The following is a 24,374-nucleotide window of genomic DNA, read 5'->3' as shown; positions in this document are numbered from 1 at the left end:
TCCTGGTCCTGGTTTTTTTTTTTTTTTTTTTTTTTTTTTTTTACCGCACGGCTCCCCCTCCCACCCCCCCCACCCGTGTTTCACGCATCGATCAAGCCCTTCTCAGGGAGGGGTTGTGAACTCGGTAAACATAAACAGCGATCCAAAAGAGAGGCAGCTTTAATCGCTATTAGATGTTGTGATAACGTTTGAATAACGTGTTCACGTGGGGGGTGGTGTAAGAACCTAAGGAAAGGTTAAAAGTACAATTGCAGTGGAAGTGATTTCTTCTCGGAATTACTTCCTCCAAGGCCTTACTCGAAACAGTGTAGCTTTTAATTTCTTCAGTAAACCGAGGTTATTGGCTTGCGCAGTGCCGCTTCCAGTTGGAGAAATCTCCTTGTATCAGCCGGAGAAGTGGATCTAAGGCTTGTCCTGCGAGGTGCTTCGTACAACGCCCAACAGCCGCGTACGTCCCTGCTCTGCTTTTAAATAACCGGCTTGGATGGGGCTGTAGAGCTCAGCTCTGGCAGCCTGGGCTGCAGAACCCGCCTGCGAGGCTCTGTGAGTACTCCAGTGGTTGACCCTGCCCTGCTGAGCGCTGTCCTGGCCGTGCCACAGCGCTGGGAATCCAGTTTTGGGGATATCCAGGGTGGCTGTGGAACCCGGGAACGTGCGGCGCAGACTCGGGTCGCGAGTCCTAATGAGTGTTTGCGTAGTGCTTCGTGTTTTCTCGGATGAAGGGTTTTACATAATTGGCCATTATAATTGTCTGTCACCCCTAGAGAAGAGCCAAAAAAAAAAAAAACCCCTAAAAGCCAAGCGTGGAGGTAGGCAGTGGTTTCCAGAGTCCAAAGTCTAAACCAGTAAATGCCTGTAGGTCGTGAACGTTGTTACTGCTCAACGTGGAGGCAGCAAAATGACTGACTGAAAAAAAATTAATCTAGTTCTGTCCTCCTTTTGCACCATTTGATCAGCATTGTCCGGACAAATGACATCCTGCTCAGGCTTGAGCTGCTCGTTCTTTGGTGCTCAGAAGAATTCCTAATGGGAATCTGGTTCCATGGGTGTTGCGTTGGGGTTTTGGTTTGTTTTTTTGTTTTTTTTTTTGTCCTTGAAATCTTAACTGGAAGCCTTTTACAGTGTTTTGATTCCTTTTTAATAAATGGCTAATCCCTTGCTGCAGGGGATGGGAGTGTTTTGAACGCAGCGTTTTTGGGTCCTGAGGGGAGGGGGAAGGGAGAGCCTTGTCTTGCTTTCCAGCAGCCACCCGCCTTCCCCGGGCCCGAGTGAAAGAACCTTATTGACTGATTTCGAAGGTAACATGCCCAATTCTCCTCTTACACGCTAAAAACCATAAATTTGCCGTAGCACAGGGCTTTGGAGGGGAAGAAATGGAATGTCAGGGAGCCTGGGCTTCATCACGAGCAGCCTGGCAACAAAGGCAGTGTCTGTTAATTGCATCGCGCTTATCAAAATCTCCCCTGCTAATGACAGAGTAACATTTTAATAGGTGTGAAAAGTTGTGGGATTTGATTTAATACCACTGTCTTAAAACCATCCTGCGTGCTCTGTATGACTAAGTTGTCTCTTTTATATTTGATTGGAGAACAAGCAGAGGCTGAGGTGAAAGCTGGGGATGTTTCACTTGCACTAAATGCTCTTTAAAACCTTTTCTCCGTTTCGAGAGGGGTCGTGAGGAATTGTGAGTGGCTTGTCAAGTGCTGAGCTGCAGCTAAGTGCCTTATGGGGTATAAAACATCTTTCTGTGTCTCTTCAGTTTGGAAGCTCGTTTTGTAGCATGCTGTGGGTGTTCACAGAGGCTGGCCTGTAGTTCCCCTTCCAGGAAGGACTGTGGTTTTGGGGTATGGAGGTGCCAAGTTTAGTTTCTGGTGATGTGAAGTTGAATACTGTATAGTGTATGCACGATACTACCGAGGTAATAACTGACCCTGAGGTTCCAGGTGTCAACACATTCATCATAACATGTTATTTTCACTTCTCACTGCCCTGTAGCACAGCCAAACAAGCATTTGGGTATAATCCTCACACACTGGTGGCTGTATTCCCAGCAGACATGGCATATTTTAATATTCCTGTTGCAGGTTTGATACCTGGCTTCAGAGAAGAGAGCAGCTTTTCTTGTACCTGAATAGTTGAGCCTGCAAGGAAAATGTAGGACTGATCCTAAGCCTGTCATTAAAGATAATGTAGCTTGGGAAGCATCTCTCTTGCCCTTGTCTGCTGGGATTTTTGGCTCTTGTGGATTATTTGGTCATCAGATGTATCACTGGGTGTTCCTATACATTTAGACTTTTGAAGGAGACCTTGGTTTAGTGAAAGTTGTTGGTTAGAGATCCTCTTCCTGGCTCTGTAAGCTCTGCAGGAAGGAGGGCACAGGAATGCTGCTTTGGTATGTGTGGCTGCTCCGTTTTTATTTGCAGCATATTTTGCTGGTTTTGTTTTCTAAGCTGTTTTGATTCTATTAACTTATTAAACATAGATTCTATTAAAGTCAGTGTGACAGACTTTTTAATGTACGAATGTTGTCCTTTTCTTAAAATGTCCTCTTTTTTGACCCCTGAAATATGAATCAGGATCGTTGCCCCTGGTGCAGATCCTGGCTGTAATTGTGGGATTTGTTTGGAATTTGCATTGTAGTTGTGGAATTAGTGTTTATCCCCCAAATAAGTTTTCTCTGTTTGTCTTTGTTGTGGAAGGGGGATATCTGCTGTATCACTTGCTAATCCTGCTGTTGCAGTTTCATGCCTAGAGCATAGCTGGAGCTGTATTTACCACTGCAGGCATGGTGGTTGGTTTAATCTGGCTATTTTGGGTGTCAGACACAGAGAAATCACAGCAGGACTGGCTGGTGTGGGTATAGGATGGGCTCATTGACTCTCATCAATGGTACCATGACCTGGCTGTCCAAATTTGGGCGTCTGCAGCGTCATTGCAATGGATGTCAGAGGAGGATGGATTAAATATAGCTCAGGTGTGCCTAAACACGTTGCAGTTGCTCCTCCTGGTGCAGTACAGAGCTAATAGGAATGTTTACATAGATCACCTTCCTACACACTGGAGGTTCAGCTACCTCTTTGGCAGCAAGTTGCTGCTGGGCAGCCACATGACTACTTAAAGCTGTTTGGAAAGTAAAAATACCCCACACAGGGACGCATAGATGGCTGTTAAGAAAATGTCAGCTTTTAAAAAAATTAAATATATTATTCAGAAATGGCCGACCGGTGTCTTGGGGTGCAGAAAACAGCGCTTTTCCCTCCCCCTCCATGTGATTAAAAAATAATCCTGCTTCAGAAGCTGCTCTGTCTGCAGTTCACAGCGAAGTGATGGCATTTAGGTAGCAGGGAGGCAGAATTCCTGCCAGTTTAAATCCTGCTGTCCTAATGTGCCATTCTGTGCAGCGCTTGGAAGCTAATATACAGTGTTCTTCTGCCTTGCAGCAAAACAACTAGTGATTAAAAATTCAGCAGATGCTGTGGTTCACTTAACTACTTGTTCTTGCATCATTCAGGTCATATCACACAATTAATGTTGCTAATGTTCAATCTAGCCTTTTTTTTTTTTTGTCTAAGAATGGAAATTATCTGAACTACCATGGGATTTCAGAACTGTTTTGGCAGGAACTGGGCTATGCAAAGTAAGTTGTTCAGGACTGTTTTCGCCCTTCCCCTAACTTGGAAAATCTTCTTTTGATTTCAGAAATATCGTTTGTTCATGCCAGACAGGGCTTTCATTTCTGCAGCTTTTCTGACTTTAAAAATCAAAGTATTTTCTTTTGATTGCTTTGAGATAAATCAGACTCCCTAGTCGAGAAGGAAGAGGGGGAGAGCACGATAGGTGTAAGTGCTTGCTTTCTTACTTAAACTCAGTGTTTCACTTGGCCACAGAAATATTTTTGTAAGAGAATTCTCATTTTGTTGCGGGCAGAGTTTCTACCTCTCTCAGTACCTCTACCTTTAACTCGCACAGCTTTGCTTAATAGCATTCAATCCAGCTTGTCACTTACTTGACTTTTAAATTAGAGTTAAACTTTGCTTTCCCCTCCCCATGTTCCTTCAATTATATGAGATTTGGGTTCTTTTTGTAGCACACACACAGATTCCAGAGGTCTTTGCTGGGCTACCCGAAAGTAATATTCGTGTAGCAAGACTTGCAGCTTGTTTTCAGTTCTTAAGAGAAACTAAATTCAGAATGTGGAACACAGGTGGAGTATTTTGGTCAAGGGCACACGTGAGGCTCAGCCATTGCTGGAGAACTGCAGGACTGAGGAGGAGGTTGTGTCTTTCAGTGTGAAGTGGCAAATCAGTAATGGAGTGGAAAAGGTGAATTTCTGTTACAGTATATGATATACAATGTAGGATGGATGTGCCTGTGAACCAGGTTTTGGAGCAGTAATGGGCAAAACCAGGAGACTTTCTGTTTACATGTGTTGTTTCAACTTGCAGTTTGGATGGCTTTTTGTGACCTGTCAATTAGCACATCAAGAGGACGTATTTTTAGTCGAGGCAGACATTTTTCTATGGAAAAACCTGTTTGGACTATTAACTCTAAATGTACTTTGAGAGAACTTGTCTCAACTAAATTGTCAGCAATCAGTTTGAAAAATGAAATCTTAAATATGTAAACCCTCTCCCCCCTCCCAGCCTCTTCAGTGTCCTGTTTAGAATGATGGAAAAGAAGGATTCAGACTGCCTTTTGCATATTCCTGCTTCCATGAGTGCGTGTATCCAACGTGCTGTACTTGCAGAATTGATATTCAGGATAATATGTTTAATCTCCAATTGCAAAAAAAAAAAAAAAATAGCTTCACACATAGCTAATTCCATCTGCTGGAAAAATAAGAGCGAGGCTAACTTCATCACTTATTTGGGACCTGCTTTTTGCTGTGCTAATTACTATGTATGAACTTTGGAAATTTGCATAATTTTTTGGCAAACCTAAGCGGCAGCCATTTAATTTAGAATTTTATTAACTTGAAACATCCCTAGCAACTCCTGAGCTAGTTCTGGTTCATTCTGTGATTTTGGTGTTTTACGAAGTTTGATTTAGAAAGCTTCAGTAACTTTTTTCTCCTTGCAGTGACTTGATATAAATAACAGTGTCTTGCTACCATTTCCAGTAAGTTTCAACCTGCAGTCTGATGCAAAATTCCTTTTGTCGTTCAAATAAAAAAAGTGCTGAAGTTAAATTCTTATAAAAAACCCTCAAACAGTAAAATTAGAAGGTAGGCTTTGCTCACTCTTCTGCAGTGTGAGAAGAGCACTGGAAATATTTTAAGTGTAGCTGCATTTCAAAAAGTAACCTTGGGGAAACTGGGGCATGTCAAGTCTGGTCCTAATTCCACTAAAAGCTGGTCTCATGATGTGAAATTTTTAAGCTCCAAAGAGTTTGGATGTAAATTCATCACTGCAGATAGCTACTAAATGTTCTTTCTCATGAAAGGCTGGGTTTTGACACATTTTCAGCTTCCCAAGATATCTAGTCATGCCTTTTCCACTTGGTTTGCTTTTGTTTTTGTGACCTCCACCTTTCACTGATTTTGCTGGTTGGCAGTCAGAATAATCTGTAAAAATATTGAAGCAGTTGGAATTTTATAGTAAAAAATACTGTCTGCTTTATTGGAATGCTGTTATTTGGAATCAGCTGTTATGTCCTGATTTTCTTTTGGATGCAATAGACTGGATTAATTTTAAAATCTGAACTATTCCTGCCCAATTTCTGTCTCAGTACCATCAGGAACTTCCTATGTTGCTCTGTGCAGTTGCAGTCCTGAGTCTTTGTCCCTCTTTCCTCCTCCCTCTTACTCCGTTGATCACTTAAAAATGCAGTTTTTTTCCTCGGGATGAGCGGGGTTATATTGCTAGACTCTTTAATTCCTCTGTAACTGGCAGAAAGCCAGGCATAAAAATCCTCTTCATAAGTCACTCTGGAGATTTCTTTGTATGTGCCATTATTTTCTTTGCGTGCTAACATCAGTGAAAATATTTCTTCTCTCTTTTTTCTTTTCCTCCCCCCAAGTCTAGACCAGGCATAATTAGGCTCGTGTGTATGTGTAGGCTTGGGTGTTGCCACCCTGCAAGCCCAGCAAGCAATTTGAAGTCCTTGGGCAGTGTAAGACCAAAATTTCTTGTAGCATCAAAGGCAGCAGCTATCCCTCTGCATCTGGGTAGGTGAAATAATTTTCTGGTGTATCTAAACTTCAAAGACTAACTCGTGGCTTGTGCCTGTGGTCTGGCTTTTTGCAGTGTGTCACACTCACACTAGAGGCTATATTTTAAAAAAAAGTTTGGATCCTGGGTTCAAGCAGGACTTGTGTATCAGTGATAGAGGCTGGTGTTGAATTGGGGTTTATGTTCACTGATTCATGTGCTTCCAGAGGCATCCCAGCTCTCTTTCGATTTATAAAGCTCTTCATTGAGGTCTTTGTGCTGAACTTTGCCTTCATTGCAAAGAGTAAAAATCCTTTCCATCGTGAAGCCTTTGCTCTCGCCTTGGGCCTCTTAATGTTTTTGTCTGCAGAGGTTTTGTCCTTTCTCCCATCCTGACTCCTGAGGTGGAGAGAAGCTCCCTGTAAACATATAGGGAAGGCCTGGTAGCTTGAGACAAGTGTCAGGGATTTGGTAAGGGAATTCTAAAAAAAAAAAAGCCCTTAAGGAAAACCTGTCCCCTGGAAGTGGGTTTGTACACCTCGATTTAACTGTCAGGGCACCAGAACTTGCCATCAGCTGTGGGTCAAACTGTGAGTTCCTTGCATTTTTTCATTTAATTTCCTCTCTAGAGGAGGATGACACTCTACCATTGGTTTTTTTTTTTTTTTAATGAGGTAACTTTATCTTAATAAACACGTGAATGAAGTGATGCAGAGAGCGCTTGTTTATGCGTCTGAAATCTAAGTAAATCTGCTGCTGCTTCTGAAACTGGGGCTGTGGGAGGATTACTGGTAGCAGTGAATCCATCTTCCGTGGTGTTATGGAAAAAAAAAATCCCTGTCTTTTTCTTAAAATGCTTATGGATTTTTTTTTTTTTTTAGGGCCACAGATGTAGTCATATTAAAATGTAAAATAACTTGCTTCGAATTGGTCTCGCAGCAGAAGCAGTTGGAGACGTGGCTTTGGTAGAAGTTACTGGGAATTCAGCCTGTGCTGTGGATGAGAGCTCAGAGCAGTTTGAGTCATGCTTCCTCCATGGATAGGGCATGGGATGCCACCAGCAGTGGACTAAACCAGTTTTCCTGATGATTGCTTTGTTCAGCTTTAACTGCTTATGGGGCTGTTAAAATGCTGTCCAGAGATGTGTCAGCTGGAGGCTATGGGATAAATTGTGGGATAAATAGTAGCAGTTTACATACCTTTGTAGCAAATGTCTCTGCACACTCTACTTGCCTTAAAAGGGATTTTTTTTTAAAGCTCTTTTTCTTCTTTTGGATCTATAGATGTATCCAGCGAGGAAAGGGTTGTGTATGGGTCTTGTGAGGTGTTAACAGCTTCATCCCTGGCCTGACTGAATCCAAGGAAGTGAAGGCACCAGTACATCCTGCAGGGATGGCCCATTGTGTTTGGGAAAATGTTTTTAAGAAATTGGAAAGAACTTAGCTTGGAAAAAAGTCAAGGAACTTAATTTGAGTGTAAAATTGTTGCATCAGTAGTGGACCTATACAGAACAAGTTCATTGTTGCATTAGTAGTGTTGGGTGTTTTTTTTTTTAAATATTTTTATATAATTTTTTTTTAAGATCTGAGGGAATCCCCCTTGTCCCTCCAGCTCTCCCTTGTGTTCCTTGGGTCACAAATAGAGAAACTTTTCTGGGATATACATGAGGCAGAGGCTGTTGGGAGAAGCCATGTCTTTAATTAGACCCCAACGGGTATTGCTGGGGTGGAGGAGATGAGATGAGTGAGCTTTGGAACCTGAATAGATGCCAACATGTATTTTATCAGAATTACAGTTTGGAATCAGGGATTTACTGTGAGTTGCCATTTGGCTGTGGGGTGTCTGGGGCCTTTCTGCCTCTTCCAGCTATTAGCTGCAGTTATGGAAAAGCTGCATATACCACTTCACAAACATGAAACACAGCTCTTTAAGGGAAGGGAGGGTAAATGACCCAAGTAAAATGAACCAGGCTGGAGTCAGTAAACCTATCCAGAGTGCCAGCAAGCAATACCTGTGTCCTGAGTTTAATATATTCACTTCCCAGTGATCGTGCCCAGGAGGATTAACTAGAGATGCTTTAACTTAAAGCTGGTAGGTACAGCAGTGCCTTTTTTTTTTTTTCCATCTCAAAAGTGGTTTGCTTTTACTGAAATAGCTAAATGCAGGCATGTTAAGCTTAATATAAATATGTGTGGGGGTACCTGAGAAAGCATCCCATTAGGTAACCCAGTAACTTTCTCCTGGGGAGATGCTGATAATATCACCTTTGCTGCCAGTCAGGGCCAAGACAGGCTTGTTAGCAGCTTGTGACAGCCCTACTTTGCTTTGTGGGTATTTTGAATGAGGGTAGCAGAGCTAGAGGAAGAGGTGATAACGTCTGTGCTGGTTTTTTTCTTGTTAGAGGGGTGGCAGAGGAGGAGATAGGACTAATTGCATACCTTCCAATTCCAGTTACTTCATTACAGAATAATCATTGGAGCAGCCCTGCAATCTGCTCTGATAGCAGATAAGTGGTGTGGCTCGAAGCACTTCAATCTAAACAAAACTTAAGTGCTTTTTCCTTTTTCCCTGGAGTGAAGCTGTAATTTCATTATATGAATGCTAGCCAGGACAAAGTTGTTTTTGCAGCTGTCATGAAGCTTCTCTGGGCTTTGTGTGTGTCAGAGGTATGTCCCCAGTGTATGTAGCAAAAATATCCCCAAATACTGCATTCCCTTACCTGGCAGCTTGAGCTGAAGGCTCTCCAAGTGTTTGCCAGGTGAAGATTTGTTTAGCATTGACATTGGATGTCTCAAAGGGTTTATATATAAATCAGTGAAGGTTTGGATTATATTCCTTTCCATAGCAATACATGCTAATATTAGTTTCTCTGTCAGCATTAGGCCCCGAAATAGTCAAGTTGAAGAGCCTGAGCACATCTCTGCTGCCTCAGAATATGGGTCCCTGTGGTGAGAGTGGTCTCATTGACAAATGGTGTCATTTCAGTTCTCCAGTGCAGAAATGGTGTTAAATGCAATCTGTGTGATGTGAGAGAGAATGATTGGGCAGAGCTTCAGAGAGGAACTTTGTCTTTCTTTGAAATGAGATAAAAATGCATTTGTGCATCAGGCTGAATCCTGAAAAATCACAACATCCAGAATGGTTTGGGTTGGAAGAGACCTTAAAGTCCATCTTGTTCCAACCCCCTGCCATGGGCAGGGACACCTTCCACTGTCCCAGGTTGCTCCAAGCCCCGTCCAACCTGGCCTGGAACACTTCCAGGAATGAGGCAGCCACAGCTTCTCTGGGCAACCTGTTCTGGTGTCTCTCAAAATACCTTCTTGGAACTGATGTTGATGATGATGACTTTGAGGTACCGGCTGAAGGCCATGAGAGCACTGCAGACAAGTGCCTGGATTTTGCACAGTGCAGTACTGGCCAAACCATAAACTTCTGTCAGGCTCATTTTTATTTTTTTTTTTTCTGGACTGCCATAGAACTGTTAAATCCGATCTGTTCCTAAAAAGACAGCTGACTGTGCAATCTGAGCCACATAAAATTCTTTGTCTCTGCTTTGGACTTGAATGGAAAAGTAGTTTGTTTTCGCATTAAATCGACCTCAACTGTCGCTGCCCCAAAGGGGGTCTGTTCTTGCAGGCTGTGCTTGGATGAGTGCTCTTGGCTCTTGCTGTGTTTTAGTGTAAGCCTGCTAACTCAGATCAGGACAATGGGAGGATGGTAACACACTGAGACAGATACTTGTTAGCAGGTTAAATGTTTTGAGAGAGAAAAATGTAATAACACTTTTTACAAGTTAATAGTTTTTGTAAGTTTGGGCTTGGTTGTGTTGGTTGTAACTTGGCTGATAGAGTTGATCATGTAGCTCCAGCTGCAGCATTAAGCTCTTGGAATAAATAAGGTGAAGTGATGGTGTATTTCAAAGGATTAAGGAGTATGAGGCCCGCTTAGTTGGGTCTTATATTTTTAAGGTGGCTTTCAGAGGGAAAGGCCCAAATGTGCTTTGCAAAGGGACCTGCTCATCATGTACTGGAGTGGATCCAGGCTTTGATAAGAACAGTGTGGCTTCTTTTAATGACATGAACTGCATCACCTTTTTTAAGAGAGGTATTTATTTATTTATATAGGGGGAAAATACTTCTTTCTTGTGCTGTGCAGGTGACCACACACTGGAACAGATTGCCCAGAGAGACTGTGGAGTTTCCCTCACTGGAGGTATTTCAGAACCCTTTGGGCACAATCCTGTACCATGTGCTCTGAGATGATCCTGCTTGGGCAGGAAGGCTGAACCAGATGACCCACTGTGGTCATCACACCCGTTCCAACTTAACCCATTCTGGGATTCTGTGGAAATCTGTAGCTGATCAGACTCCTGCATCCCTTTTTAGCCAATGATGTTGCAGGGACAGGAGGCTGGCAGGCTGGGTTGGGTATTGCCTAAATAAAAACCAGGTTTAAGCCTGGAGTGTTACCTGGCAGCAGAGCTCCCTGACCCCCAGCCTGTTGTGGAGATCAACTCAGAGTGATCTTTGCCACAGTTTCCTTGAGAGAATATTGTAGGATATGAGTCTGATGTGGAAGTACCACACTGCCTTCTTAAAAGAGATTGTGGGCCTTGCCTTTGTAGGGAAAAGAAGCCAGAAGATGGGCTGTGATATGATAACTTTTATGTTGGCCAACCTGCTCCGAGGGCAGTGTAGATGGAAAGGGACTTGCCTGTGGACAGGAAGTTCAGCTGGGTAGTCAGGAAGGGTCTGCAAAGCACAGCTCCTTCCTATGAGAGGGCAGGCTCCTCCACCTGTAAACACCATCACATACAGCAAGATTTTGACATCTTTTGTGTTGACATGAACTGCTGGCTCATAAGATGATGTCTCTCACAGGTGTCTCAAACCCACAGTGTTAATTGTTGTGTGTGCTGCTGTTGTGTTCCCCTTCTCCAGTAAAACAGCTAATCCTACGTTCTCAAAACGGTCCATTTGCCTTCCCAACGCCATGCTTAGTGCTTTTTGGAACTGGTCTTCAGTCTGTGCAAGTTGACAAGGCTCTTGTGACTATTTGGGGATGGTGAGTTGACTTATTCTCCGCTCCTTGTCTTGAAGTGTGTTAACTGAGCTTCCACAGCAGCCACCCAGCCTTGGCTCTTCTCAGGCCTCTGTTTACCTCTTAATGGTTGTGTTGTGTCTTGGTGCTTCCTTCCTCTCCTCCCTGTGTTTGGCTCAGGGCTTTGATTGCCCCTCTGAAGCATCACATGGATGCTGGAACCGGCACACATGACTGGGGCAGTAGGTGGTGACCGTCCACAGGTTTTTCCACTGATGTGTTCATGACCTGGGATGGCTGCCCTGGGACTTCTCATGTGCTTCCATATCCAGTACTTAGTTACCATCCCTCCTGACTGTAGAAAATGAATTGAAGGCAAATTATCCTTTGCTGGAGACTTTTCTAGGGGAAAAAAGTTTAATGAGTATCTGAAGGGTCACAATCCTCTGGATTGTGTGTGGTGTCATGTGGCTGTGAGCAGGTTTTCCTTATTGCAGGAGCTGGATTGATTCCTTGGGGCTGGATAGCATCTGATTTTTATGTGAGGGAGGGGGAAAAGCTGTCCGACTTTAATCTGAATTTACTAGGCAGTTAATAAGAAAGACCTCTGCCCTGAGTAACTTGCTCAGCCTATGTTGTGTTGCAGGAGCTCCATGGAGATGAAGCCTGCTGGCTTTATTTCGCTCTGAAATCCGTTTGGCGTAAAGCTGCTTCCAGAATCTCATCCTTAGGGGTACTTCAGGCTTGTGACAGGGTAACCTGCTGGGTGTAAGGGCTGAGACTGGGGCAAAGCCTGGGTGCTTTGGTGGCAGAGAGGTGACACTGGCCCGTGGAGCTTGTCCTTCAGGCGACAGGCACGTTGCTGAGGGCAGTATGCCTCTGCCTGCCTCTTCCCTTTGTACTCTGCAATTTGTATTTAAAAGTAGAGGGATTTAAGGTGTTTTCTGTGCAGTTGTGGTCCATGGGAGCAATTGGCTGCCGTGGTGAGTGGCACTGGAGCTGCCTGTGGTGGCTGGTTGCGTAAGCTGGTGTTGCTAAAGCAGCAAGTGAAGGTATTTGCAGCAGTCACTTAGAAACTGGGATAATTCAGGTCTGAATCAAGCTCAGGCTCAAACAGGTTGTGGAATTTATTTATACAACGCCACCGGGGTGTGTGACGTTGCAGAGCCAAATAAACAATGGTTCCCAGCCCCAAGGCTTGTGTTGGGTATTAGATAACGAGGTATGGGGTAATTACATCCAGGGACATGGGTGGAGGGGTTAGGAGAGGGTGAGGGTTACATCCGTGCGGAGAACGTGAAATGTGCCTCGTTAATGGCAGCGTGAAGAAATTGTGGGTGCGTCCGGGGTTATGGGGAGGATGGAGGTCAGCTTTGCAGAGGGAGGTGCTGAGTGAGTTATGGGAGACACGTGGATTAATAAGGGAAAGCGGAAGGAGGCGAAGTGAAACCAGTCGAGCGTGCGGGGAGGGGCTGGTTTACACAGAAGCTGACGTGCAGAAGCAGTGGCACTCAAGGGTCTTGAGGAATCTGGGTGTTTAGAGCAGCGACTGGGAACCCCTAAACATGTGTGTTTGATGGGAACAGGTAAAGAAAGGGGTCCAGCCTGGCTACTGGGAGCTTTGTGTTCCTCCTCTTTGCTATCCCTGCACCCTGGGCTCCCAAGGTGCCAAAGTGCCTTCTGCCCAGCCGTCCATAGTAGTTGGTGAACTCTTTTTGGGGTGTACTCGATCAGTCAGCACTGAAGACCTTGAATTGGTGGTGCTCCATGTCAGCAGTGCAGGGGTGCCTGTTCCCATGTGCCCTTTTGCTCTGGGCAAATTGATCTTTTGTGTCTTAAGAGCTGGTTGGTGGTTGTAACACTGTTACTGTGTCACTAATTTCCTTTTTCCTTCCCTTTTGCTCTTCAGAAATGCCATTCTCGTGAGTGTGCAAGGAACCTACAGAACTGTAATGTCTAACCCTACATGGAATAACAACTCTTGGAAGGTACCACCCTTTTTTAACTACGTGGCTTTGTTACAGGTTGGGTTAATGATGATCTTTGCTTCACAGCTCGAAATTGAAGAACTGTGTCTTATGTAATGCTTTCTCTTGGAAAGGGCTGGCAGGGCTGTGATGCTCCAGTCTCTGATTTCCAGAAAAACTGTGCAACCCAGCCCTTGGCCCGGGGGTGCTGGGGGGCCATCCCTGTTTCTCTGTGAAGGATCTCTTTAGGCAGGTCTGGTGTTGCCTTAGGAACAGATGGTGGTTTCTATTCAGAGAGCTGAACTAAGCTTTCTTCATACTTGGTGGCCATCCTTGGAAACATATTGCCCTTCTTTAGTGATGGATGATGGCTCTGTTTGTCTTCAGTGACCTTCTGGATCGTCTTTCTTGAGGCTTCCAGCCATATTTATAAGGAATATTGTGATGAAGTGCAGTTACACTTTAACATTTAGATTGAAATGTCTTGGCTGTTCGTGCTGCATTAACCAGCTCTGAGGCGTTGGCTTGTTCCGCTGTCTGATCCCGCAGTGATGCCATAATACTGAATTTTGGACTGCCCTGTACATTGCCATGGCAACAGACTGATGTCACACGCTCAAGGACATGACTTCAGTGTACGATCATGCAGAGGCACAATCAGATTTGTGGAGGAGAAAGCTGACTAATGCACATCTCAAAAGCAAACAAGGGGAATGCAGGTTACAGCTGACCAAGCAAGGTGCCTCAGTACGAAAACTCCACGCTTAAAGGAGGTGCTGATCATGTCTTTAAGACAGGAACAGTTGTCTTGGTGAGCTTTTCTTTACCTTGGAGAAGGAGATGACTTGCAGGTGTCCCATATCTTTAAAGCAGGTGGTGTTCTGGGGTGGGGAAAGGCTCCCTGGTTTCAGAGCTTTGAAAGGGCATTTCTTTGTTTTAATTTTAAAGAACTTCTCAGTGGTCTTGTAAGCACCCTGAGAGCACTTCAACTCGCTTAATGTTGTTCAAACAGTTTAATTGGTTTTCCAAAGCTTTTATTTTATCCATAACATTGGAAGGTGAAAGGGGAACTCCGCATCTGCATTATGGTCACATTTTCCTATATCCTATTAGCAGATTCCAAGATTGTTTAATGTGATCTCCACCCATTTCATTTGGCTGCAACCTTTGCTCCCATGAAAACAAGGCTGATTGTTCTGAATTGCTGTGTGTATGTGCTTTGGCACGGCATGAAGGTACCTATAATAACACAACCATTGTCTGGAAAAAAAAGGCAGTTTGCAGTAATAACTACAAATAAAAGGGTGCAGTCCCGGGGCAAGACAGATAATGGTTGTTTTCCCACCCATTGCATGGAGGAGACTCTCGACATGGTCACCCCCTCAGCATGACAGGGCTGTGGGCTCCAGCCTGGGATGTGAACGTTGGGAATAAGGGACTGAAATATTTGCGCGTTGTTCCAAGTTTCTCTTTCCTGGCCGCGGTTCCGCTGCTCATATCTACGGATGGGGAGGCTGAATGACTTTTGCACAATGCGGGATTTTATTTGCATGCTGTGAGCAGTTTAACAAGTGTGTGTGTGTGTGTGTGTGTGTGTGCTAAATGGAGCATTCCCACTGTTTCAGTTAGCAGCTGACGCGCCCTTAAAATCAAAAAGAAAAAAAACCCAAAAGAGAGAGAAAGTGCCTTTAGGTTGAACAGTGGGGTTTTGAGGGGTGACACTGTGCTGTGTGTTCGAGCGGATGGCGGGTCGTGGCCAAGCCTGAATGTTAACTCGAAATGCTGTGAGGTTCAGCAAAGAAAAGGCTCAGGCTCCTTCGTGCTGAAGTAATTTTTGCTCATCTCTGCGCTTTTGGGGAGTAAAAGCTGTTGTAGTGCAAGGTTTGGGAGTAACATAATTGTTTTAAATGTTCAGTGTCACAGGGATTGTGGGTGTTGAACAGAAGCTGGCATTTCTTGTGGCAGTTTGGTTGCCTCCCAAGACAGGAAGCCGTGGAGTGTTAAATAAGAGTCAGGGAAGGAGTTTAACAACCCTGTCTGTAAATCAGGATGCTTGAATTGAGATCTTGGCCTTGAGCTGAAAGGACTGGAAGCTCTGCAAGATCCAGTGATTCAAGCTGCTCTGCAGAACAAGAAGATAATGGTGATGGACTATCAAGAAGGCAGCCTTGCTAAAAAAGAGAGCCTTTGTGATATGGTCAAGGGGAAGGAAGTCTGGAGAACTTAGAAAAGGAACAGATGTTTTTGGAGGTGGGGAAAAACTTAACTATCCCTGTAGTTTGCTCTTGCAGCAGAGCCAGCAGAAGGAACTTGATACCAAACAAAAGTAGGCACACCCAGGATTTAGCACAGGGATCCTGGAAAGCTGATTTTTCACTGCTGCAATGCTTTTCTGTTTGACAAATAACCTTACACAGTGGCATCTTGCAGAGATAGATGTGAATAATATATGTGAGTGTGTGCAAAGGTGTGTGTGTAGAAGTTTGAAGGTGCTTGCTGCTGTTCTTTAACAACAGTAGAAAAAAATACTGATATGTGAAATGATACTCAAAGTGGGGAGCCAGGAGGGGAGGGGATGCAGTTCCCTGAGAAGGAAATAATGACAGAAGTTGCATTAAAAAAGAGGGAGAGGTTGCTTCTAGGGTGTGTTTATGTACTGTGATGGCTGGAAGTGTGATAGAACAGATTGTGGATCCTGTGTATCAAAGTACCAGTGGCAATGATTCTTCAAGTTGTTGAAACTTGCATCCACAAAAAAAAAATATATTTTGTTCTTCCTAATAGGTTAATCCACTGTAATTGACTGTGAAATAAACCTGGGGGAATTTTCCCATCTGTATGTGATGCACAGCTTCTTTGCTGTCTACTTGGCAACAGTACTTTCAGATAATTAAAAGCTGTTTTTTAAACCCACTCTTCTTTCAACTCTTGTTTTTCTGCATCTTGCTACTTCTCTGAGAGCTGTCAGTCACTCTTCTGGTTAAGGTGTGAAAATCTAGATAATGTGCTTTTAGGAAAGGAAAACTGCATGTGATCTCTTTGCTTTTGAAAAAACCTAGGTGAATATGTAAGGCTTTTTAACATGCACGTCATTGCTCCAGTTCTAAAAGTAACTCAGCTTTCCCAGTCCAGTATGGAAAACTATAAATTAACTTTGACTTTCAGAGCTCTGGTGCCACTTGCCCCTCTAAAATCAATAACCAAGCCTCCATGGTTTGCTTAGGAGGCAGTTCTAATTACCCAGAAATTACAGGAGTTGTTCAGCACAGGGATCCTCTGGTTTCAGCACATAGTTTCGTTGCTCTGTGGTGTTTTGAGAGGCCGAAGGGTGGGATGCAGCTCCAGTGAGTTTCCAGATTCCTAACAGTGTGAGGGACTGTTTTTAATAGTGATGATAAAAACAGCTATTCCCAGTTGGAGTTTAGTCAGTGGTACAATTATCAGAGCTATGAAATAGTGCAGGGATGGCTCGGAATGGAAAAACTACGGCTTGAAACTTATTTTCTTGAGGGAGCTTTTGAAATTACTTCCTGCAAACTCGTAGAGAGTTAGTGAGAGACGTCAAACGCTGAGGGATCAAGCTTGGTGATTGCTTTGGTAGCTTAGTTTTTGGGCTTGAAGCAACCTTCAGCTGGCTTTTGGGAGAGAGTTGGTTGTTGAAAGCCAGCGTGGTGAGTAGGATCTCTGGAGCTGGCCTGTTTGTGAGGGTATGTCCTTCTCCAAGGTGTGCTCACACCAGCTGCTCTGCTGGAAAACATGCTGAGTATTTCCACAGTACAGTGACAGTGCCCAGCTCTGAGGCTGGTTCACTTAAACCATCCATTTTAAGCCACAGTTGTGGGTGCCTTATTTTCTGCTTAGCTTCTTAGTGGTTTGGTGGGTTTTTTGTGTTCTCTGAGAAGAGAATATTGATTGTACTGGAGAGAGCAGCTGGAATACTGGGTTAGACAGCAGTGCTTATATTTTTTCCTTTTCTGTCTTGATTATAAAGCTGTTTTTAGACTGTTAGAGTGGATCCAGAGGAGGTCATGGAGATTCTCGGAGCCCCTCTGCTCTGGAGACAGGGTGTGGGAGAGTTGGGGTGTTTTCATCCTGGAGAAGAGAAGGCCCTGGAGAGACCTTAGAGCCCCTTCCAGTGCCTAAAGGGGGCTTATAAAAAAGAGGAATAGTGACTTTTTACCTGGGCAGATAGTGATAGGACAGGGGGGAACAGTTTTAAAATAACAAAGGAGAGATTTAGATTAGATGTGGGGAAGATAAGGGTAGTGAGGCCCTGGCACAGGTTGCTCAAAGAAGCTGTGGCTACCCAATCCCTGGAAGTGTTCAGGGCCAGGTTGGACAGGGCTTGGAGGAACCTGGGATAGTGGAAGGTGTCCCTGCCCGTGGCAGGGGTTTGGAATGAGGTGATCTTTAAGGTTCCTTCCAACCCAAACCATTCCATGATTCCATATTTTCTAGTGTTTTGCATTAAAAAGTTTAAAATCTTGTGAAACAAACTTCTGTTTGTTTGCAGAAAAGTTTATACTTCCAAAATGGCCATTAACCTGGAAAGAATTGCACCAGAATTTTCTGGAGTCCTGTTGTAGGTCCGTGCAACTGAATTTTGAAGATGAAACATGAAAAAGGAAAGATTTACAGCAAAAGTCCTCACAGTTGACAAGACACTTCAGTGTGCAGAAGCTGTCCTTTACTAAAATTTCAGTGCTATTTTGGGGCCTTTCTTTTTTCTTTAAAGAATGAATTACAGTGGAATTCGTGCTATGCGTGGAATTTCTGAAAATTTAATTGTGTTAGTTGCTAGGTGTATAGACTATAAAGCTCTTAAAATATCAAACTATTTTTTACTTCAATAACTCTGAGTTATTAATGGGAAAAAAAAATCTTTTATCTTTTTTTGGCTCTATTTTTAAAGATCCTCAGAATTGGTAGGTTTCCAAATTAGCTTAGATTTTAAAAAGTCCTTTGAAAAAATCATGCCCAAAGATGTTGTGTTTAATCTTGCTCTCTACTGCAGTTTACCAGTCAAAAATCCCTGAGCTTATCTGTAGCCGAGTTAGTTCAGCAGATGTTCTGTGTATGTTGTTCTTTTAAGAATTTGTGTAAAAACCAGGTGATACTTTGCCTGGGAAGGATTCGTAGCGTGTCCTCTTGCCTGCTTTGTGTCTTCATCTTAAGCAGTTTGGCCATAGTGTGTCACACTCCTGTGCTTTGGGTGTTCAAAGTCCTTTCTGGTCCCTTCAAGCAGGTTTTGTGTGGTGGGTTTTTTTGTTTTTGTTTTTTTTTGGGGGGTTTTATTTGTTTGGGTTTTTTTTGTTGTTGTTGTTTGTTTGGTTAGTTTTTTGGGGGGATTTTGTTTGTTTTGTTTTTTTGAGTTTGTTTTATTTGTTTTTGTTTTCTTTTCATTTTGGTTTTTTTTTTTTTCCAAGCTGCAAAGCAGTGTAGTGGTGAGAAATATCCTCCGCACCCTGATGTTGTTTTGGGATCGTCCACCTGCATTTGCGTGGCCCCAGCTCCACTCACTGCTGCCTTGTTTCCTCCCTGATCCTGTTCCTGCTGACCTGTATGTGCTTGGATGAGCTCTGGAAGTGCCTGGTTTTGTAGGACAGATAACAAGGGGCCCACTTGGATTGCGGTGTCACGCCAGGTGCTGTTGTGAGTCTCAGCACTGCTGTGCTATTCCTCCTGCCACTGGATTGGATTCCATCTTTGATTTGCTGGCTGTGACACCCTGCTGTCCCATTTCCTTGCCTCTCCTTGTATCCCTTCGTGCTGCAGGCCTGGAACTGTTGGAGAGTTGCTCCTTCCCAGCGGCTGTTGAAGCTGCTGCTCTGGTGATGTCAGAGGGTTCCACCCATCAGGCCTGATGGCAGCTCATGTAGCTCTGCAGGCCTCTGGTTGTAAAGAGGGGCTGGTGCCTGCCCAGGAAGCTGGGGCTGAGAGCCATCTCTGCAGAAGGTGTGTCCTCAAGGAGCTGTGTCACCAAGGAGTTCTGTGAGGAAGTGAGAAGGCTGTGTAACGTTTGTGAGAATGAGGAACCCCGTGAAGTTCAACAAGTCCAGGTGCAAGGTGCTGCACCTGGGTCGGGGCAGTGCCAGGCATGAGTACAGACTGGGAGAAGAAGTCATTGAGAGCAGCCCTGAAGAGAAGGACTTGAGGGTTCTTTTGGATGGAAGGCTGGACGTGAGCCAACAGTGTGCGCTCGCAGCTCAGAGGGATGTCCTGGGCTGCATTGAAAGAGGAGTAGTCAGCAAGTTGAAGGAGGTGATTCTCCCCCTCTACTTGTGAGACTTCACCTGGAGCAGTGTGCCCAGGTCTGGGGTCCTCAGCACAAGAAAGTTGTTGACCTGTTAGAGAAGGTCCAGAGGAGGCCATGGAGGTGATGAGAGGGCTGGAGCACCTCTGCCATGGAGATGGGCTGAGAGAGCTGGGGAAGAGAAGGTCCTCATTGTGGTACCTTAAGGGGGCTTATAAAAAGGAGGGAGAAGGACTTTTTATATAGGTAGAGAGTGACAGGACAGGGATAAAGTTTTTAAACTGATAGAGGCAGGTTTAGATCAGATTTTGGGAAGAAATTCTTTGCTGTGAGGGTGGTGAGACCCTGGCACAGGTTGCCCAGAGAAGCTGTGGCTGCCTCTTCCCTGGAAGTGTTCCAGGCCAGGTTGGATGGGGCTTGGAGCAACCTGGGATGGTGGAAGGTGTCCCTGCCCATGGCAGAAGGTTGGAACAAAGTGGTCTTTAAGGTCCCTTCCAACACAAACCGTTCTGTGATTCTGTGAAACAGGATGTTCTCAGAGAGCTTAGAGACTCGGGAGACTGGACCCCTCTCTACATAGGGATGCAGGTGGGATCTGCTCAGTGTCTCACAATAAGTTAGAAGTCAATAAAAGAGGAAGACTGGAAACTGGTCACTCTCCAAATAAGGAAGAATATTCCTGTCCCTCCCGAAGATTTGATGATAACAATGCCAGACAGGATCACCCGGGAGAAGCAGCGAGCGGTTCCAGTGGGTGACTGCACCTGACAGGTTGTCCAGGGAAATTTATTGCCTTCCAGGGGCTGGAATCAGAGATGGCATGGAAAGACTGCCAAGAGAGCTAAAAGGTCAAGATAAAGTTCAGGGGATTACTGGTTACCGTTGCAGAAAAATAATAAAATAGTAGTAAAAAACCAAGATAAACATGAAACCACCATCTTTTCTCTCCCATTTTACTACAGGGGATTACCTGCTCTGCCATGGAGCCCCCCCCTCATTATCCTTCTCTGACCTTGGTGGGGTTTTTCCCTATCCTCTCTCTATCAGGTGTTTTTTACCCTTTCTTAAATAAGTTTCTCCAGTGGTATCAGTTGCTTCACTGATGGGCTCAGCCATGTCCTGTGGTGGGTCATGGTGGAGCCACCTGGAAAGGGCCTGGGGCAGCCCTGACCTCCTCCTGCAGAGGCCCTTGTAGAACCTACCACTAATTAGTGATTTTTTAAATTATTATTTATTTATTTTTTTTTGGTCTTAGGCTGTAACCTGTTCTTTAGGGGCTTTTTTGTTTTGTTTTGTCAGATACATCTGGAAAGCCCAGTGAATCCAAAGCTTGTTCAGAGGGTATAGGTGGTAGTGTGTCTTGTTTGTGGGTGGGTAGGTTGGTTTTAGATGCTCCTAAGGAATCTCTTCTGTTGGAAGTTTGCTTTCCTCATCAGATGTAATGAGGCATTTTGTTCTAAAATGTTCTGTGAAAAGTAGTTTGAGCTTCTTTTTGCATGAAATGTGTCCTGAAGTTGGGTATGCTTGGGATAACTGTTTTCCCCAAGTTTGCAGAGCAGATTTTTTTTTGGTAAACTGCTGGCCTATAAATTTGAAATTTCAGGGTTCAGCGTTTTTTACATCATCCTTGCAAAGTGAATGATAGTTTTCTGTGAAGGTGTGACATTGGGGCACCAGCAGTGGCCTACTTTAAAGAAAAAATGGAAAGGATTTGAGATTTTATGACAAATCATGAGACATTGGTGCAAAAAATTGTGGAAAATGCTCGTATGTGAGAACAGGGTGGATTCAGGAATATGATAGAAAAACTTGGGCCTTTTGAAAGACAGAAATCATAGAATCATAGAATTTTAAGGGGTTGAAATGGACCTTAAAAATCATCTAGTCCCAACCCCCCTTGTCCTGTGCAGGGACATCTCCCACCAGATCAGGTTGCTCAAGGCCTTATCCAACATATCCAAATATTTGCAACTAATGGCACAGTTACTTCTAAAATTTTTTTTTTTTTGGTACTGTTACATTTAATCTAGTGTGTGTTCTGCTATATAAGGTTTGTTGAATTTGGTTTGGAGACCCTTAGGAAAAATTTGGGTGCTTTAGGGTTGCCTAGTGAATATTGTAACCTCTCAACACTGCAGTGGATCAGCAGAATTGATCCATGTGAACTAAACTGTCCTTCTGCTTTGAGTATTTTGTGTGTATGTGTGGATTTAGTTTGGTTAGGGTTTTTTGAGGGGTTGTTTTCTGTGGGTTTTTTGTTGGGTTTTTTTTTTTTGTGACTGTGTCTTTGAGAAGGTACCCACAGTGGTATAGGACAGAGAAATCCACAACATAACCTTTTGATTAAAAGGGTAAGATTCCACAGAAGTAAACAAAAATGAACTATCCCTTATTCTGCTAAACTGTGTAGGTCTGGCCCTGTGATTCAGGGGAGGTGGGGTGGTCTCTGAAAGGAGAAATGTCAGCCCAAAGGCTGGGCCAAACCAGTTAGAGCCACATAAACCTGTTAAAACCATATTTAATTCAGTGAATTGAGTTGTAAAGCTGATGAATTTAGTGCTTAACATTGAGGCACCTGCTGTGGGGTTTTCCTTATTAGGAGAGGTCTGAAGAAGGAACTGTATTTATTTATTTACTGGATATTTAGAAGTCAGGTGCAGGTTTGTTCTTCTATTTTAGAAGCCATTTCATACCCTGTGGAGAGATGTACAGAAGGAGTTGTGCCATGGGACAGGGAGCCTTCTTGCCTCTGTAGTGTGTCCAGTATGATGTTTTTGTTTTCCTGGTGACATTTTACTTTGTCACTACATGCCAATAAAAAGGCCAGTCCTGTGCTGGAGTACACAGATGCAAAGATTCACAAAGATGAAAAAAGATAGACTGGTAATCAGAGGAGTTTTGCAAATGAGGTTTTTTTTTCCACTGTGTTACAAGAGCTGCCATGAAACAGGCAAAGGAAACTTTAGGAATTAGAGTGGGTCGTTATGCCCTGCTGCTGGATCACTAACCAGCTATTCCAGGTGAACTCGTGAGGAATTGCTGTCAGGAAGGCCCATGTGTTGGTCAGTTTATGAGCTGTCACAGCAAAAACAAGTCCAGTGCACCTCTCCAGCCAGAATCCCTGACATCCACAGGACAATGATTGTTGACAATCCTAATCCACCACATCAGTGTTGTTGTAATAATAATAATAATAATCATCAGAATCTTTTTTAGCAAGCCGTGTTCTTGAAAAGGGTGGGATTCTCCTTGCTGGTTTTAACTGGCTTTCTCTAAAGTGGGTCGGGTTGGCTCTCTGTTGGCGTTCAAGCTGATCTCTTCCTTACAGGCTCTTTGGGTTTCTCTCTCTGGTGTTTGTCCTAAAACTCCCTTTTCACGTCAGTTCTGCATCTTGCAGTCATTCCTACCCATCTTTGCATGTGCAGGAGCGATCCAGGGAGACCTCAGCCTCACAAAACCAGGGCACAATGTCTCCAGAGCTCTGGGAATGCTGCTCTACTATTTTTGGAACCAGCTCCTATTGCTTCTATAATAGGAAGGCTTCTGGAAGCTTTCTCCTTACTCTCGTCCCGAGGAAGTGGCCTTTCAGCTGAGCTTTCATTAATTCAGGATCTGCACGGCAAAAAATCAAATCTAGTTTTATACTCTAAATAATTCAGGCGTGGCTGGGGGGGGGGGTCACGTGGCCCCGAGTGTGGTGTGTTCAGTGGGTGGTTTTGCCCACACCCCGTAACCCGAGGCCGCAGCAGCCGCGGCTGGTTCGGGGGTGCTCGGCCACCCCCCGTTTGTCATTCGGGGCACGCGACAGCGGCGGGCAGTGCCAAGGCAGCTTTCTAGAAAGCAGAGGGGACGTGTGATCTGGGGGTGGTGGTGATGGGGGGGGGAGGGTGTTTGTCACCAGTGCTGCCCAGCGAGGGATTTACTGGTTTTGTTTTCCTCTTGGATCAAGGAGGACAAATCTAATGAGCCAGTTCTTAACTTCTTCCCCGTTGAGCAACGGGTGATGTCCTTTCCCAAATCGTGCGAGGCAGCTGAAACCTTTCAGGAATAGTTGAACAAGGGAAACACTTGTGATATTATTTTTTTTTCCAGTACTCAAAATACAGAGTTAAGAGGGTGCAGCAGAGCTTGTCTTTCCTTTATTTTCTCTTTCCCTTCTGAGGTTTTCCTTTTGAGGGGGCGACTTAGTCCTTCCAACGCTTACCCCACCTAGAGAGAAGGCAGGATTGCTGCGAATGCGAAGCCTTTCATTCTTCATTGACATGATCTTGGAAGGAAGACAGGTTCTCCCTGTAGTGCTTCATTAGAATAAGCATTTCATATGCTTATCAGTACAGCAAGTAGCGCTGCTTGACAGCAGTGGAGAGTCAAATGTTGCCTTGGAGCCCTACACGCTCATTTCCCCGCTTCCGAAACACTCTGCATTCTGCCCACTGTGCATTCAGAAGCACTTCCTTGAAAGAAGCTAAAACCCACTTTGTAGCAGGCACCTTTTTCAGCACAATTCCAGGTGCGGATTGGAGCTGGCTGAGTCCAAGCTGAGTTGCTGAGAACTTCATCCTGCCGGGCTTTGTGAGTTCCTGCTAGGTCTTGGGGGTAAGTGGGTCAGGGAGCTGGCCACTTCTGGGTTAATTCTCTCCTAGTTTCAGCTCCCTGGGCTGCTTCAGGTGAGAAATCAAGTGGGAAACCTGTGCTGATAAAGGGAAAGGTGTGAATGAGCTGGAAGGAGAAGAGGGATGAGACCTCAGCATGGCAGGAATTACAGTGACTGGAACAGCCATGGGGCTGCACAGTGTTTTGGAGCATCCATGTGTTCCCTGCTGACATGGATGTCCAAGCTCAAATTTAGAAGAGAATCACAGAATTATTAGGGTTGGAAGGGACCTCTGATTACACAGGAATGTGTCCAGAGAGGAATGTCTCCAGAGAGGGAAAATCCACGACCTCCCTGGGCAGCCTGTTCCA

General features: G+C 44.4%; 1 protein-coding gene across 13 annotated transcripts in view; it reads left to right on the top strand.

The window, feature by feature from the left end:
- Positions 1-24,374, top strand: part of FBXO34 (F-box protein 34) — a 41,091-nt gene that overhangs the window by 1,176 nt on the left and 15,541 nt on the right. For 3 of the 13 annotated variants that reach the window (XM_027662624.1, XM_027662631.1, XM_027662628.1), the window contains exons 1-2: positions 429-543; positions 13,099-13,177. The exons of 2 other annotated variants lie outside the window; for them this stretch is intronic. The gene's annotated coding sequence lies outside the window, so the exon portion shown is untranslated. Of the gene's footprint in view, positions 1-105; positions 125-152; positions 544-13,098; positions 13,178-13,221; positions 13,968-15,384; positions 15,407-24,374 lie in introns of those variants that run through there. 8 more of the 13 variants (XM_027662626.1, XM_027662625.1, XM_027662632.1 and 5 more) reach the window with 7 other exon arrangements.

The sequence above is a fragment of the Corapipo altera genome, unplaced genomic scaffold, assembly GCF_003945725.1.
Source record: "Corapipo altera isolate COAL_440 unplaced genomic scaffold, ASM394572v1 169, whole genome shotgun sequence".
Taxonomy (NCBI): Eukaryota; Metazoa; Chordata; class Aves; order Passeriformes; family Pipridae; genus Corapipo; species Corapipo altera.
Note: the sequence above shows the minus strand (reverse complement) of the source record. Positions and strands in the feature narration are given on the sequence as shown.